The 11,158-nt window shown below is 40.3% G+C and overlaps 1 pseudogene; it reads right to left on the reverse strand.

The window, feature by feature from the left end:
- Positions 1 to 10,054: 10,054 nt before the first annotated feature.
- On the reverse strand, positions 10,055 to 10,495 carry LOC137758863 (small ribosomal subunit protein uS19 pseudogene; annotated as a pseudogene).
- Positions 10,496 to 11,158: the final 663 nt, after the last annotated feature.

An 11,158-nucleotide genomic window follows, 5' to 3' on the forward strand; every position in this document is an offset into this window, starting at 1 on the left:
TCCTAAATCAGATGACCCTCTCCAATGCCCATTAGCCAGATTGAACTCATCATTCATTCAATAATGTATATTGAGACTTACCATGTGCCAAACACTCTGCTAGATATCGGGGATACTGTTATAAACAAGATAGGCCAAGTCCCTGTCCTCACTGGAATTTACTGTCTGATGGGAAAGATTATCAATGGCACTAAAGCAGGAAGAGATCTGAATTCTCAAAATGTTGTTGCTAAAGTCTCCATTCTTGGCCTTCTCTTTGCTCTGCTCTCCATCTTCACCTGATTCCAACCATAACCATAGGCCTTAACTCACTCCTACATTATAACTTCCATATCTCTTTCTTCTGTGGGAAAGGTATGTATCCAGCTGGTTGGGTTTCAGAGGTACATTAAGTTCTATATGTCCCAAATTGAAATATTATCCACCCATCCTACTAATTGTCTACACATTTTTTTTTAAACTAGGAGTCTAAGAGTCATCCTGGACTCCTAAGTTATGCCCATATTCAGTCAAGAACCAAATTCTATTAATTCCACCTCCAAAAGTTTCTCATATTATCATCTTCTCTCTATCCCAACTGTCCACAATATCTCATATAGTATCACTGTCTCTAGATGCATCACTTTCAAAATGATCTTTTAAACTACAGAGTATTTTTTCAAATGTGCAATCAGAGCTTGGTGTTCTACAGCTCAAAATTCTCCAGAAGCTATTGTTTACAAAATAAAATTAATTTTACATGCATAGCAAAATGCTTTGGGGGGAAAAAACTGTTCTAGGTATTATGTGCTTGAGAATGGAGGAACTGATTTAGAAATCTTAAGTAAATCAACAATTAAATTTAAATGATTTAAGTTTTAATCAATTAAATTTAAATTTTAGTTTTTTTCTTCTCTTTAGATCAGTTTGGCTTCCTGTTCAGTCTCTGATGAAAAGTCAGGTTCCCCTTGTAGCGACTGTGTACAAGGTAAAAATGGAAGACCAGAAATGTTCTCTAACTTAATGGGACAGAGGGTTTACCCCTCCAGATACACTCTCCACCCTTCTCCTCCAGCTTTGTGCCCTGGGAGATTGACACCCATCTCCACATAGCCCTCTCTACCTCTTATTCCCTACTGCTCTCTCACGTTGACCCTTCCGGACTGAGGGAGTAAGAGCTCTCCACTATTACTGGTCCATGGGTACTGCACTATAAATTGTGATTTCTTTAAGCTGCCCATCTGTATATAAAATAGTCCTTTTGTTAAACTCTCTTCATTTTACCCAGTTTGATTGTGTCGTTTCCTACTGGATTCCTGACTGACAAAGTGTTTTTAGATGCAGCGCTTCAGGGAAATTATGGAAGTAACCCAGTCCCTATCAATCACAGGATGGGCATGCTACATTACAGTCTGGAAGCGACCACGTTGGTTCTCTTGGTTTCTTTCATAGCATCTTACTGTGGGCTTTTATGAGGTTATATCTTTAGTCCTTCCTTACAGCCACTAAAAGCTAAACATGTGATTGTTGCAACTGCCAGCCATTTTTCTGCCTCAGCTATGCATAAACATAGCCACGCTGCAGACTGCTTGGTCCTAAGGCTGTGTTCTCTGGCTTGATTTCCAAAATTAAATGTGATACTTCTCAGCTTGAAATCACAGTCAAGTTCAGTAATCAATGCTTGTCTTATAATAAGGAGCAAAGAAAAGAGTAGGTGTCGAGGTTTACATGTGCATAGCTTTCTCTGAGATTAAACCCCCAATATTTTTGAAGTTTTATGGCCACACATGGGGAAAGTGGGAAGAGAAAGGAAGGGAAACTGGTATTTTAAAGCTGCCAGACCATAGTGGGAAGAGAAAGGAAGGGAAACTGGTATTTTAAAGCTGCCAGACCATTTTGCTTCTCTGGATAGAGGTCTGCTTCTGTCTTTCAGAGAAGTTTTTTCTCCATTTGTTTTTGGAGGAGCCATTCCAGGGGGGTCTGTAAGTTATACAAGTTTAAGACCAAGCTCCTACTTTGGAATGAATTGGTAAAAGGAGAAGCTGAGTTGCTCTGCATTAAAAAGTGGATGTTATCTTCTCATGCAAAGTGTTGTATTTTTAGAGTAAATTTTTACTTTGAGAAATATTCTGTTTACCTTCTCTAGGGTCTTGATTCCAAGGAGTGGAAAATTATTGGCAGAAGGGCCTTCCTGTGTCGAGGAGGGAAGCTAGTTTCAGCAACCTGGTAGTAGATGTGCTGAAATTAAGAAAAACAGGTCTCCACCTGTGGAGGGGCCTGTAAACTCTGGAAGTAGTCGATAAACTGCACAGTTCTGAGTTATTTAGCTGTGTTAGAATTCTTTACATTTCCTCACGTCCTCAGCATAGTTTTCTTAAGTTAGGGCTTAACTGAGCTTTTCAGAATTAAGGGATAGGCCATCCCCTCCTATGGGAAGAGTGGAGAGGTAAAGGGATCAACAGCAGCCTTAGAAAGCCAAGTACAGATGGCGTGATGGGATCTAGAGTCATGTGCCTGGTACCAGAAGGCTGGCTGGGGTCAGAATGACATGCCAGGTGGATTTATGGGATTGGGCAGTGTGCCGGGAACATTTGGTGGAAGGAATCTGCTAAAATGTTTAAATTTTTTGTCAAATAGCAAGTGGTCTTGGAAATATTGTTTGAGCACTAAAGGGAAGTACAATTTCTTAAAACTGAATGTGGGAACATCTGTTTACATAGGCTTTTTTATAAGTAATATCATTGTGTAATACGTGGCAATACTTATACTTTTACCATGGAGTCTCTTCTACCTTAAGGTGTGAGGTGAATTAACAGATTCTTTGATTTTGCATAACGATATGTAGGGCAAAATGAGTAATTTGGGAATTTAAAAATGAACACATAAGCAAGAAAAAAAAGTAACCCAGTAAAATGAATAGAAGAAAATTAGCTAAGTAATTCCAGAAGAATGAGAGTAATAAAACAATACTATGCTTTTGGATAAGGATTTAGGAAAGGAAGAAGACTTGCTGGGAGTTTGGAGGTTGTACTAATCTAGGCAGAGACAAAACATGTCATTAAGAAGCAGGCATTGGGATTTGGTGATGCTCTGATTATGAAAGAGGATAAAAGAAAAATATTAATTATAGCATTTTGAGTACAGCATTAGGGAAAATAGAAATGCTACAAAGCATTCACGCTAAAGAGAGAAGACAGTTTACCTGGAAAACCAAGCAATATTTGAAGCTCACTAACAATGGGCAAATATCAGTTGCTTGGGGGTTTCTGATTGTGTAAGAATGAAAAATGAAATCATTTAGAATGATTTTTAATTAACTGAGGCCTTGAACACAAAGATACCAGTCCTGTCCATCCAAAGGAGGAGGCTCAGGGTGGAGACTAGACCAAAGGATGAGAGATGCTGAAGTTACCCAGCATAAATGGACCACTGTGCAAAAGCTGGAAAATATGCATCCAGGCCGAAAACCGTGTGGGCAAGTAATGTTTGTTGAATCATCTCCTGAATCGTAATTCTCATTTTTAGATGCCATGAAAACACTTTTAGGTATTTGTTGAATTATGTCATTGCTCTTTTATTGTTCTTAATTTATTACCTAAGTAATCCCTGCTCATTGTAAATGCATTGGAAAATTCAGAAAAGCACAAATAGGAAAATAAATGTTCAAGAGAATATTTGCTTGAGGTCACTATTTGTTACCCATACCGCCCCAAAGAGTGCTCAATAACTATGTGTTGAAGGTACTATTTACTGGGTGCCAGTCACTCGCATAAGCGAATTGCCATCTGTCTTCTTTCATGAGAATGTAAGCTCCGTAAGTACAGGGACTCCTCTGTCTTGATCATCACCATGTTCCTAACACCTGCAATAGTGCCTGGCATGCAGCAGGCACTCAATAAATATTTGCTAAATGAATGACTAAATCACCTCTCTTAATATTCATGTCGATTTTACTGTCATTCCTATTTCCTGGTGGAGATACAGAGGCCCAGGGAGATTATACTGACAGCCCCAAGTCTCCTAGTGCATACTCTCGGATGTGCACCCAGAAAGCCTGCCTCAGGAACTCATTAATACATTTGGCCGATACGCCTCAGATAGAGGGGGAGCCTGTTGAAACTAAGGTCAGTGGGATGAGTTAACAACGCCATACTGAAACCAAGACAGAAATCCCTTGTCTCCTTGCCTCAGGTACCACCAAGAGCCTGTTATATTCATTGAGCAGTTCTATTAACCAGCAGCATCAGAAGCTAAGGACAGAAAAAGAAAAATGTGAAGCCGTTTCTCTCTGTCTCTCACCACTCTTTGCTCCAGAAATATGCCATCCACTGTTGTCTGTCACCTAAGTCAGTGGCTGGCTGAATGGTTTAGCAGATGAGAAACTGTTGGGATTTCTAGAAAATCACGTGAATGTTTGGAAAAATGCAGCTGCAATTTGAGTCTGTCTAAGTCTGCAGAGTCATGCAGAGTCAGAGGGAATGTCAGTGTCATTTCATGCTAGATGTCAGTCCGTTGTGACCTTCACTGTTGCCTCTTTAACCAAAGTAAATATTTGCCGTTAGAACAGAACCAGAAGTTGCTTTCCAGCAATATGTGAACAAATCTCCATGCAGCCATTTAACTTGATCCTGGAGATCAAGAAATTATTGCATGAAATTTGCAGATACAGCCATGTTACAGCATTCACAGTAGTCACTGATATGTTTTATCATGTGTCCTGAGAATGTTTATGTATGTGAATATGTGAATTTTTGAAGTGAATGTCGAGATTAAATAAAATACCCAACTTACTGCTTCAAAGAGGATGCAGCAGAAAAAATATGAAAATAATGTGCTCCAAATTTTCATAACCCTTAAAAATTTACTAAGATTTAGGGTACAGATTTAAAAGTACACATTTATTCATTTGTGCACTCACTTTTACATTCATTCAACAGATATTTTTTTGAGCAGGAACTATACTCCAGGAACTATTCTATTTAATTTCTTAGATTCATTTCAGACTTTATTATGTTGTTCTGACAATAGCACAAGGCTCTTCTGGTTTTTAGAAGTTACTCCCGACAAATGAAAATTTTCAGCTTTCCAGAAATAAATTGAGAACATCCTACACCTGTACTGACACACTGAAAATATATATGATCGGCCTCAGGATTAAAGACGTTTCAGAGCAAAGCAAGCTGTGTTGGCAGCTAGAAATAGCCTGTGAGTTCAGAGTGGAAATAAATGTTTGGGGCTAGGGAGGAAGATTTGTATCTAAGCAACAAGTGGTTTGTAATAATTCTGTGATAAATAAGGACCTGCGTCTTGAATACGTTGCTTCAAATATTTCTTTTAAACTCATGTCTTCTGCCATATTGTAAGGAGATTTACAGCGTACTGACATGGTGCCAAACAATGTTTTGGCTGAACTTTCTGTTCTTATGTCTCCCAGTTCATTGTTTGGGAGTTGGGAACTGAATACTTATGCTCCAAGTGGATGGCAGAGCCCCCTGCATATCCTGAAAGCCACTGAAAGGTCCTGAGTTGACCCTGCAGACGGTGCCTTCAGGGGGAGGAGTCATTATCAGACCACAGGCACTAGAGGCAGATTAGGTGTGGTAGAAAGTAGATCTGCCTGAAATCAGAAGGCGTAGGATCAGGCCCCAGCACCTCCATCTACCATCTACGAGGCTTCTTGAGACTTGGTCCCTATGGGACTCAGTTTGCTCACACAGTGTTGCTGGCTCCTAACTGGTGTTTAGGGTGTGGTGATGTCCGATACACCATGAAGAGATTATTCTTAGGAATCAAGTTTTATGAATACATTTCTACGGGGAATTTTGGTTTAGCTGAAAACTGAGGCAAAGGTTTTTTCTATGTTTTTTCCAGGTGAGGAGGTGAGAGGACAGGGACCTACCCCATCCATGTCTACCCCATGAGGCATAAGCTGAAGGCTCTATTTTTATTAGAGACTCTGACATCAAGGCTTATGCAGTGCTGTGCTTTAGGGACAAAACAAGCCCATAGTTAGGGGGAGAAAAGCAGAGAAAGTTGAGCGGCTGCAGGCCAGGCAGCAGTGGGAATGTTGAGACACGTCAAAAGAACCAGAGGCAACTTTGCGAGCTAGGGATGTTGTGAGGCCCTCTGAGCACAGACAGAGGCAGGAGTCAGACAATTTTAGTTATTTCAGCCAATGTGATTCCCTCTGAAGCTGTTCTAGTGAAAAGGGCAGGAGAGGAGGCCACTGGTAGCAGAAGAGCCCTTCTTACTGTGAAAGCTTATTCCAAACCATGACAGAAGAGCTCTCTGTGTTAAAAGGGGGAGAACTAGGAGCTGCCTGCTCAGCACACCAGGTATCTATGTATATTACTTTACAGCTCCTCCAAGTGGTTCCGATTTGCAGCCAAGGCTGGAACCAGTGTCTTAGAGTAGCGCTTCTCAAACTTGAATGTGCCTGCAAATCACCTGGGGACTTTGTTAAAATGCAGATTCTGCTTCGGAAGGTCCAAGATGGGTCTGGGGTTCTAACAAGCTCCTAAGTGACGTTGATCTTGCTGGAAGATAAAACACACTTTTAATAGTAAGAGCTTGGAGCACTGGTTCTCATACTTTAGCGGGCATCAAAGTCTGCCAGAGTCCTTATTAAAACACAGATAGTCGTGCCCAGCTCCCAGTTTCCAATTCAGTTGATCCAGGGTAGGGCCTGATAATTTGCATTCCTAATAAGTTCACAGGCAACGTAGCTCTGGACATGATCACGTCCGGCAGTGGTTCTCAAACCTGCCATAGCTGGGAAACTTACAAAGCATACTCAGGCGAGGCCCTCCACCCTTCCCAAGCCTCCCCACCTCCCCAAACCCTGCTCTCACAGAATCTGTTCTAAAGCCCCCTGGGTGATCCTAACGTGCCCTCAGGTTGGAGAACCATTGATAGAAGGCTTCATGGGTCACATAAAGGCTTCAGATTTTATTCTAAATATAATACCATGTACTAGTTGGCTCTGCTTTTAGAAATAATTTGTGACTGGATATAAAGGTGTTTGAAGGCAGATCACTGATGAAATCCTGACAACTGAACTACATGCCTTTATCTCGAAAGGTGAATGAGTAATCTCTATGAGGCAGACACTATCTTCACTATCTCTTTTATTACAAATAAGGGAGACTCAGAAAGGTTAATCAGGTGACTCTTTAATTCCTGTGGAGATATATATTAAAAGGTACACAAATTGGTTAATTTTGAAATCTACTCATGCCAAACTGGCTCAGTAGATTTGCTCCCACTTTCTATTTGGTCTATTCCATTACGTGTTATGTGGCAGAAGCTAATTACTGGGAGCCTGTAATTTGAAGTGACAGGTAATTGAAACTTGGGTTCTGTAGGAATATCTGTGTAATGCATAATACATTATTAAACACGAATTATTTAAAGCACAAGTGAAGCCAGTTGAAGTCATCTCCAGCAGCTGGTGGTTCATAATAAAATTGAACTACAAATAATTAGCATGGGTCCAAAAAAACTCATTTCAAGTTGGCCTGCAAAAATTATTTTTCATCATTTGATATTAATTATGACATGCTAATATGTCTAATTTTATTTGGCCCATCTACATTCACCTCATGTACTCAGAATGAAAAGCAGAACAAAGCTCTAAATCCAAGAAAGAAAGAAAATGATCTATCCCACACTTCTATTAATATTTAATCTTCTTGAGAGGGGGGGAGAAAAACACCCTCATGTAGAAATTCTATGTCTTGTCTATACGAAGGAGAGACCATTTTGTTTAACATTGGGACACCACAGAAGATTTTTAACCCTGCAGCCTTGATGGAATTGTCAAGGGCCTAAACCTTTTTTTTTTTTTAATACAGGTTGTAGTGACTCTTGACTTCTGTTTGTTAAAATGGGTTTTCCCACATCCAGCCTTATTTCACTTCTTATAGGAAAGATGATCAACATTTGACAGTGATCATTTCATATCTATTGGTGGCCAGTTCTTTCTCACTTCTTTTTTTTCTTCCTCACTGCCACTTTATCCCTTCTCTTGAATAAAATTAAATATTTAACAGTTAAAAAAAAAAAAAAAAAATTTAATCTTCTTTACTGGATTAATACTCTGAGGTTGCCAACACAAACCTCAGTGGAAATGGTGATTCTTTTGAAAGAATATGAAATCAGATTTTAGCTTCAAATGGAATATTATTATCTTATAAAATTTGATCACTTGATTTTTTCTAAATGGAGAAAAGCCTGATTAGAACAATGGGATGTGTATCACCAGTAGTTCATATATTACACAGTAAATATAATAAATATGTAACATATAAATAATATATAACATAATATGTAATAAATAGGTACATATAATATAAAATACCTAGCTCTGCATGTATCTATATAATTTCCTTCCTGGTCTTTGCTTCTGAAATTGTCCATCTGAAGCTCTGGATCCTGAAGTAGCATCACTTAAAATGATGCTTGTAAAAGAGGACAAAATGTGCAGATTTCAAAAAGTATAGTCAAAGTAATAGCTATTGATGAACGTACCACTGTGCACTGCAGAAAAGCCTCCAGAATCATGCAGTGTGCATTTCTCCAGTACAAATAATGCCATACTGCTATGAAAATAACAGCTCTGACTTCCTCTGCCACCTGTCTGCAACTTGGGGCATTGGCAGTAAAATCCACTTCTAGCCCGTTTTACCATCTTTGTGGGGGCTTTAAAACCCTAACCATCAGTATTTAGTTTTCTACAAGAGCAGCAATCTCTAAGGCTAGTTATCTTTGTAATGAAAACAAACTTACCATCGGTGTAAATATTTATAGTTATAAATATAGCTAGAAACTACAGACCTTTCTGACCCCAGGTCTTTCTTGTTGGCGAGCCATAAATAAATAAATAAATAAGTAAGTAAATAAGTAAATAAATAAATAAATAACAAAATCTCTTCCTAGTCCAATCCTTACAAAAAAAAGGCAAGATTTTCCTAAGGTCCTCTGGCCACGGAAGACACAACGGCTGTGTTTTATGCCAGGTACATTTGATCCAGTTGATCAGTCATTTAAACTCCTGTAAACACTTCATTCACTTGACTTCCAGGAATCACATTAACTTGGTTTTCTTCTACTCCTTGGGCATCTCTCTTGCTGGTCCCTCCACATCTTTTCTATTTATACTGTTTCTCTTGTTGATCTCATCCAGTCTTGTGACCGTAAAGGCCATATACGTTTATGACTCAGCCTGGATATTTCCCTTGAATTCCAGACTTATATGGCCAATTGCCTACCCTACATCTCCACTTAAATGTCAACAGATATCTCAAATTTAACATGTCCAAATACAAATCCCTGTTCTTCCCTCCTTCTTCATCCAAGGAAGAAACAGAGCACTGTAAGGAAGAGTAACAGAGGGGGGAGGGTATTTACTTTTGATGGAATGGGAAGACCACCCTAAGGAGGTGACATTTAAGCTGAGGGGAGGTCTGAAGGATGAGAAAAAAACCAGGAAAGCAAAATATAAATCTGGGGTGGGGAGGGCATTTCAGGGAAAGAAAATCTTATGTGAAGACCCTGAAGGAGTGAAGAATATGGTATATTTGAGAAACCAAAAGAAAGCCCATGTGACTGAAGTGAGAGATTGGCAGTTATTTTCTGTAGGTTCTACAGTATCTGTAATGGTTAAGATAGGAGTCCTAGAGCTGGATTCCAGAGGTCAAATCCAGGTTTTGCCTCTTAACAGCTTGTAATATTTGACAAGTTACTTTACTCTGTGCCTTAGTTTCCTCATCTCCTAAAATGGGGATATTTATAGTGCCTACCCTATATGGTAGTTGTGTTATCAATGAGCCATTGCATGAAAGTACTTAGAACAGCATCTGCAATGTAGCCTATATTTTAGTATAAATGGGACCATCTATTTTGAATTCAATTACTTCTCCCCACATCTAGAACTGCCACGCTGGTCCACCATCATTTCTGGCCCTCCTCCTAAAACTGCCTTCCATTTGGTCTCTAGGTATTTACTCTTAACCCAATACAATCCATTCTCCAACAGAAGTCGGGGTGATTTTTTTTTTAAGGGGAGTCTGTGTCTTTATTGGCCCGCAGGCTGCGTGAGGGGGATGAAGCGGGAGGAGTGGGGGGCCCTGATGCCAGGCAGCCGTGTTTCACGGGCTTGTAGGTGATGGAGAACTCGCCTAGGTAGAAGCGGATCATCTCAGGGTTGATTTCCACCTGGCTGAAGGTCTGGCCGTTGTGAACCCACCACGCTGCCCCGCATCTCGGGCGAGATAATCCCCTCGAGCAGGGGCGTCTTCTCCACCTGGGGCTTCTCCGTGGGCGGTGCCTCCTCCCCGGCCTGCGCAGGCGCTGCAGCAGCAAGTGCGGCTTCCTCTGCAGGCCAGGTCTCAGCGGCGCGCGCTGTGCAGCTGCATCCGCTGCTCCTAGGACGGATGTCCGGCAACTGGTCGAGGTCCACGCCGAGGCAGGTGAACTTGCGGAAGGTCCGCTTCTTCTTCGGTTCCACTTCGGCCATTTTGTTGGTGTTGCGATAAGCCAGGGTGAGTTATTTTTTATAGAAATGTAATCATGTCGCTTACCTGCTCAAAACTTTCCTAGATTTAAAGCAGATTCATTGAGAATAAAATACGAAGCTTTTCCATGGCCCTCAAGGCTTTCCATGCTCTGACTCTTCCCTGCCATCCTAGACTCATTTTCTTCCAGGTTCCCTTCACTCTCTCTGTTTTCTGTCTCGTTCTCATTCTCATCTCCTGGCCTTTATATGTCATGTTTTCTGTATCTAGAATGTTCTTTCTCTAGCTCTCCACGCCTTATTTTTCAGGTCTCTGCTCAAATGTCCTCTTAAAAATGACTTTCCTGATTATCACATCTACACAGGCACATGCTTTGTCCTCGGTCCCTATGAAGCATTTACTATTTTATCTTTTACTTTATACTCTTCTTCAGCTGAAATTTTATTACTTATTTCGTTGTTACTTGTTTCTTGCTTGTCTCCCTTACTTAGCCCTCAGTGTTTGTAACTGTAACATACTGGAGACTCAGTACCTATTTGTTGAATGAGGGGATGCTTTTCCATATTCTGGAAAACTAAAGAAGAATGAGGGTATTTGCTTGGAGTTTGTGAATTAGTTCCACTTGTCAGAGATTCAGATGGAAAGGCTTTTTTTTTTTTTTTTTT

Source organism: Eschrichtius robustus, chromosome 2, assembly GCF_028021215.1.
Source record: "Eschrichtius robustus isolate mEscRob2 chromosome 2, mEscRob2.pri, whole genome shotgun sequence".
Classification (NCBI taxonomy): Eukaryota; Metazoa; Chordata; class Mammalia; order Artiodactyla; family Eschrichtiidae; genus Eschrichtius; species Eschrichtius robustus.